Source organism: Corapipo altera, unplaced genomic scaffold, assembly GCF_003945725.1.
Source record: "Corapipo altera isolate COAL_440 unplaced genomic scaffold, ASM394572v1 182, whole genome shotgun sequence".
In the NCBI taxonomy this organism is placed as follows: Eukaryota; Metazoa; Chordata; class Aves; order Passeriformes; family Pipridae; genus Corapipo; species Corapipo altera.
Window position 1 is genome coordinate 274,255 of NW_020885056.1, and position 6,978 is coordinate 281,232.

General features: G+C 52.4%; 1 protein-coding gene across 6 annotated transcripts in view; it reads right to left on the reverse strand.

Moving 5' to 3' along the window:
- Positions 1 to 6,978, reverse strand: part of PPP3CC (protein phosphatase 3 catalytic subunit gamma) — a 36,019-nt gene that overhangs the window by 28,416 nt on the left and 625 nt on the right. The gene's annotated exons all lie outside the window — the stretch shown is intronic.

The following is a 6,978-nucleotide window of genomic DNA, read 5'->3' on the forward strand; positions in this document are numbered from 1 at the left end:
CAATTCCAGCCTGGAGAACCCCAAAACTCTCAATTCCAGCCTGGAGAGCCCCAAAACCCTGAATTCCAGCCTGCAGAGCCCCAAAACCCTGAATTCCAGCCTGGAGAGCCTCAAACCCCCTCAATTCCAGCCTGGACAAACTCTCTCTTTGAGACACTCAAGCTCTACAGACTTCCCATCAGTTAAAAATAGACGTATTCCCAGAAAATAATCAACCCTGGACCCACGGCAAAGGCGGCATCTTCCTCTCGTCACTCCCAGGGACTCCAAGGAGTCACTGAGGACTTGAGGAAAAGCTCGAGGGGGGGAAAAAAGGAGCAGGAAAAGGGGGAGGTTTACAGCAAACAGCTGCAGCTCCTTTAAAACCCAGTGAGCTCCCCACAGGAGCCGGGAGGGGATTCCTAGATGTCAGCAGGCAGGGAAAGGCACCACCTGTTTCCCAAGGTTCCAGCACGGCCACTAATAGATCCCTACTGGAGGCACAGAGGGGGATTTGTGGAAAAGGCAAATCCCCCACCTGCCTGGGAATGTGAACCTGACCCTCCTGCTGGATCCCGAGGGGATTCCTGGATCCCGTTTCCAACCTGCTCCGTGCACGTCGTGTCCTCCCGGGATCTCGCCCCGTAGGGAAAGGGGTTGATCCATGTGGGAAACGGGGACAGAACAACCCCCAGGAACGTTCCTGTTTGGATGCATCCACCAAGAGGTGGTCCCAGCGTGGATAAACAGGAATTTGGGTGCAAAATGACACGATCAGGATGGTGGTTTCTCTTCTATTGCCATGTCAGGACTTAATGCTTCACCCTGAGCTGGATCCACACCGGATGAAACATTCCCTGCAAGGGTCCTATTCCCAGCTTTGACATCACACATCACCTCAGGCCACACCGAGGTGCCAACAGCCCAAAGGGAAATCCAAAGGAGTTAAAACCTTCCCAGTGGCCACCCTGGAGATCAGCCAGAGCAATTCTCATGCAACCCAAAAAGTAGCCAAAAAAAAAAAAAAAAGAAGGGATAAATCCCTTCCAGCACTGCTCCCAGAGCAGCTTCTCCCAGACCTGCACGTGCCAGGGATGGAGCAGGATGACAGGAGCCCCCAGTTACTGCTGAACCAGCAATTCCAGAGTCTTCTTTGGGGAAACCTTTGTGATCCTCATCCAAGACATCACCTTTGGGATAATATTCTGTCTGAGAAGCCATTTTACCACGTTTGCTACACTCAGCAGCTGATAAGAGGGAATGTTTTCTGCAGCAATCCAGGTTGACAGCAGTTCTCCCTGTTTTCCTGAAATCCACCCCAAACCACTTGTCTTACACAGAGGAGATCCTGGGAAACTCTCACCAGACGCCCTCAGCTTGGAGCAGGGAAAGTGTTTTCAACTCACATAGTGGAATTTTGGAGAGACAACCCCCCCAAGCCCTCTCAGGGAGGCACAGCCAGGCTCCCACAGCTGGAGATCCCAGAATCCCAGAGTGGTGTGGGTTGGAAAGGACCTTAAAGATCATCTCCTTCCACTCCCTCAACAGCAGCAAGGTTTTGTTCTGGACGTTGGAGAAGTCAGAGCACAGCCTGGATACTCCTCCTCCTGATAAGAAAATCCTTCAAATCTGCACTGAAATTCCTTTTTCCTATGGGTTTAGAGCAGCCTCTGACACAGGAGCACCCGCCCTCCATCCTCCACCTCAGTTCTGGTCCAACCCATCCCACAGCTGCTCCCCATCCCTCCCTCTGCCCCTGCCCTGCCCTGAAGGGTTTTCCTGGTATATTCATGGATTCCCCGTTCCTGGAAGTGTCCAAGGCCAGGCTGGAGCAACCTGGGCTAGTGGAAGGTGTCCCTGCCCATGGCAGAGGGTAGAAGATGATTTTAAGGTCCCTTCCAACCCAAACCAGTCTGGGATTCTGTGACGACCCCACCATGGCTCTGCAGTGTCACCGGAATGTGTCCCTTTGGCACTGCAATCCCGGCCTCCAGGAGCCACTGGGAGCCAAGTCCTGCATTATAGGATAAAGCTGATGCCTTTACGTAGCCCGTTCCCTCACTCCTGCTGCTTAATGATGTCTAATTCCATCCCCATCCCAGCCATTGCCACGTAAACACACCCGCCATCCCAACCCCATCCGCAGCGGGACCAATGCAGGGAACACCTGGAAAAGCAGCCAGGGAAGGATCCCGGACAAATATAGGTCTCCAAGGAGTATCTTTAGATTAGCAGGCGGCTCTGCCCCCAGCGAGACCCCGGGATTTACCTAAATAGCTCCTTCAGCACAAGCCCGGCGTTGGCAGCTATTTTAAGCCAGCACCCTGCCCTACTTCCTAAGGAACAGCCTCCCTTCTCCTGCCTGTGCAGCCAAAGCAGCCCCCAAACCCTTCCCCTCCACTCTGACACCTTTTATGAAATAAAACCCATGGCCCTGGCACGATACTTAATTAATCCAGGCTCGTTCTTTGCTACGAGGCCCCATCAAGCCGCCGACATGGCCTCGAACAGGGAAAACGGGATTAACCTTTCCCAGCCTGATATCCAGAAAAATAATATCCAGCGGAGGGGAATCCAGAGGAACACGACCTTCCCTCTTCTCCATGGCAGACCTGAAGCAGCTGGTGTTATTCCCAGAGGAAATGGATAAAATCTCAGCCCAATCCACGTGCCCTGGCACCTTATCGCTGTTTTCTAACAGGGTTTTGTGCCCAAGGCTGGTGTTGGGTTTGGTATTTCTGTTAATTAGCACGTTAATTAGCACATTTATTAGCATGGCAGAGCATCCCTGTACAGGATGCAGAGAACCTGGCAGCTTCAGCCCAAAAAGAGGCACTTCTGGCTCTGTTTGGGGCAGCCAAGGGCTGCAGGAAAACACTGGAGGGGAACAGTTTGTGTCATCCCAAGACGTCTGCAGAACATTTCCCTTTGGATTCATTTCTTGGATGAAACGCCACATGATCCAGCAAAATCAGCCCCAAATCTGCAACACCCAGGCTTGGCACAGCCACTTCTCCCCAGCTCATCCCACATACAGGTAACAAAACATCTTTCCTGTTCATATAACAATATCAGGATTATTTCGTATTTTGGGGGCATTTCAAGACTTGTCCCCCAAAATCAGATTCCCAAGTAATTTTGGTGGGATCCTACAGGGTTCCTGCTTTAAGGACTGTCTCTCCCAGGGCCTCCTTGAGCTCTGTCCAGCCAAGTTGCTGCATTATGACACAACTTGCTTTTTAGGGATCCCCCCACAGCATCTTGACCCTGGTGGCATTCACACTTTTCCTGTGGCATCCCAAGGTCTGGGCATGTGCACCTTGGCCTTTACTCCATTTTTAGCCATTTCCACAGCTCCTTTTCCCCCCAAATATTCCTTAGCAGCCATAAAACATCAACACTAAACGAGCCAAACCAACTAGGGCCTTACAGAGCACAACCAGCAATAATAATGATGGTATCACATTTTTCCTTTCCAAACCCCACAACTTCCTTTATATTTAAGATTTCTTCTAACCCTTCCCTCGCTTTGCACACAATTAAAAAGCTCCTTTGACTTTTATATCAATGTTATAAAAAATCCCTACACTTCCCGACCTGGGGAAAATCCAACGCCCGACCACCCAACTGCGTTCCCAGAGTCGTAGTTTATATTAAAAAGAAGAAAGTTGCACATTTTTCATCAACCAAAAGCGTCTTCAGGCAGCGAGATGAACCAGAGGAGCCTCCAAACCCTCCCCACTTGGCAGCAGCGTGAGGGGGAAACTCCCCAGAGCTCTCTGGAGACGGCAGCGATTGATCCGACGCCGGGGTTTGGTTCCCCAGAGGCACCCGGAGCCTCGCGGAACAAATCCCGTGGGATTGGACTCCCCGCCTCCGGCAGCATCTCTGCCACGCTCCAAAGGCACATGGAGAGAAGGGAGCAGCTCGTGGGCTGTGATTTCACCCAGAAAGGGGCAGGTGGTGGGAGGTTTCCGTGGGGGGTGTGTGATCCCAGTGTTCTGACGCTCCCAGAAACCTTGGCTAGGGGTGGAACGGATCATGGGCACCATGGAATCAGGGATGGTTTGGGTTGGAAGGGACCCTAAATCATCCAGCCCACCCTCCTGCCTGGGCAGGGACACCTTCCACTAGCCTGGGTTGCTCCAACCTGGCCTTGGACACTTCCAGGGATGGGGCAGCCACAGCTTCCCTGGGCAACCTGGGCCAGGGCCTCCCCGCCCTCAGAGCCAAGAATTCCTTCCCCAGATCCCATCTAACCCTCCCTCTGGTAGTGGGAAGCCATTCCCCCTTGGCCTGTACCTCCAGGCCCTTGTCCAAAAAAGAAATCCAACCTAGACCTGCAGAAAGGTGCCCGAAAGTCCTTCAGAAACGACAGCAAAGCACAAACTTGGAAAATCCACTTGTTTCCAGGACACCTTTGGCTCCAGCACCGGTCCCAGCTTTACACCACAATTCCTTGGTTTCACCCCATCTCAGAAAAGCAGGAATTCCTTCAGAAATCACAGGGCAGGCACCACGGAACAGGATGGGAATTAGGGATGTGTCTGACTTCTAACACACACACAACAGCTGCCAAAACCAGGGCACTGGATCCCGGCTGCTCCCCACTTCCCAACGGCACCGACACAAAATAACAACACGAATATCAGAAAAATTCCAGCAGATTATTTGCTCTGGATCAGCCTGGTGCCTAAATCCCGACATCCTGGGTTTTTAAAGGATTTGTCATGGATGCAACTGCACAGAGAGAGAGAGAGCTGGGTCACCTTCCAGCCCGGTCAGGGGGAAGGATCCTCACAGACACAGCTCTGCTTCCCAGAGGATGTCACACCTTGCAGGTGTCATCTGCTGGAGGGGGAACCCTCCAAATGCACGAAAAATGGAGCAAAACGCAACAAAAACTGCAAGAAAATCCCTGCAGGTTTCTTTGGAAGGGGCACAGAGAGGGAAAACACCCACCCTGCAGTGCTGAGCTCCAGCACCTGCCCTGAATAATGTGGATTTCAGATGTGGGATCCACCAGTCAATTCTGCTGCTCCAACAGTTAATTAAGGCCTGACTTTGGGATAATACAGACAACCAGACCCTCTAATCCCTCAGATTTCCAACAGAACCACCCCAAGTGCTCTCCAGAGAGCACCAAGTTTGGACATTAATGGTCTCTGTTACCATCAGCCACCAGTTTCCTGCTAGAACTGGGCTACTAAAGAGCAGTTCTGGCCCCAAAATTCCAGATTTTAATAAAAAAGCAACTCTTGGCACACCCCAAAATTCCCTGTTTTAAAAGAAGCAATTCCTGACCTACACCGAAATTCAAGATTTTAATAAAGACCAATCCTTGTGGCACCTCAAAATTAGAGATTTTTAATAAGAAAGTTCTCCCCAGTACAAGTTTAAGCCTAAAACTGGAAATGCTCCATTTCCCCTTGCCTAAAAACTTAATTACAGTTAACGCTTCTGCAGGGCTCTGGAGATGTAAATATATAGGTTAAACATAGTTAAAATTCCACATCCTACTTAATTGCAGGCATTTTCCACGGAACAAAACGAGCTTTTATCTTCAGCTTTTTAATTATTAATAACCACGAACAATGTCACCACCTTCAAACAATAAATCCCGGCCCTCGGAAGGAGATATTCCGATTTTTTTCCCTCCCCAGCTGGAAAATTATTATCCTTGGAGGGAGGGGGGATAATATGGGAAGTGCCCGTGGATTTTGGAGTGTTGGAGCGAGCAGGCCGTGAGCCTCCACCCCGCTTGGATATGGATTAATGACCACAATTAGCGGGATCATACGGATACTGAGGGGGGGGTGAGGGGGGTGTTGCCAAGCAGGCAGGATCCCTGCCAGGGATTCCCGGGATCTGGAAGCCCCGGCAGGCAGGGAGAGCGCATGGATCCGGCCGACTCAGCTGAATCATAATGGCTGCATTGACATTACCTTTCCCGAACAAGGCCAACCTAAACACAGGCAGCTGCCTGGGATTTAGCAGGAGATTTACGGGCAGCACCGGCCACTCGGGAGACCTACAAACCACCACACACCCCCCCCCAGGACCCCTCCCCAAATCCAGGAGTGCTCCGGTATTATTCCCACTGAAAAAAAATAAAACAAAACCCCCAAAACCAAACGCCTGGGAGCTTCACCCCCCCCACACACCACCACCCCCAACCAGGGCCCGAGGGGCCTCCACGCTCCGGCTGCCACCCGGATCCCCTTTCCCTGGGTTTGAGGTTATTAACATTAAACATGTGATCGGCCACATGACAGGCTAAAAAGGAAAAAAAAAAAAAAAATAAAAAAGGAAAGAAATCGCCTGGATGCATCCAGAGGGGAAGGGAGGGATGGCAGCGTGGTGGGGACACCTCCATGGCCGTGGATTACAACCGTTCCTGGGAAATCTGCCGCTTCCAGCAGCCTGGAATGACCGAAGCCGTGGAGGGGGGGGAGGTTTAATAACGGGGTGATTGTGTAACTTGGAGCCTCTCGGCAAAAGTTGAGGCACCCAGTGGATGTTCCCGGGGACATGGATGGCACCGGATCAATTAGGGCAGCGAAATGTGCATCCCCCCCCCGGCCTCCACCTCCTCCTCCTCCTCCTCCTCCTCCCGATCCAGGAGTTTCTCCCATAACGTATTTCTCTCCTCGTTAACTGCTTCGGTGTCTTCTGCTCTTTCCAAAATAGTACCTACTATAACGGGGCCGGAGAGGGGGCCAGCTGGCACCGCCCGCGGGGCATCCGAGCAGGGAGCGGGGATTTGGGGGAGGAAAGACACCGGGAGCCGGCGGGATGAGCGCAGGGTGGGCTCTGCACCCCCCCATCCCACCCCGAGCACCCCAGTCTTGAGGGGCTCAGACCTCGTGGGTGTGATGGATTGCACCCTCCCCGGGATGGGGATCCCCCCCCCGAAACAGGGATGTCCCCTGATGTCACCTTCCCGCCTTGTCACCTGTGCCCACAGGGCTGGGGGTCCACAGGACCCCCCCTTTCCTC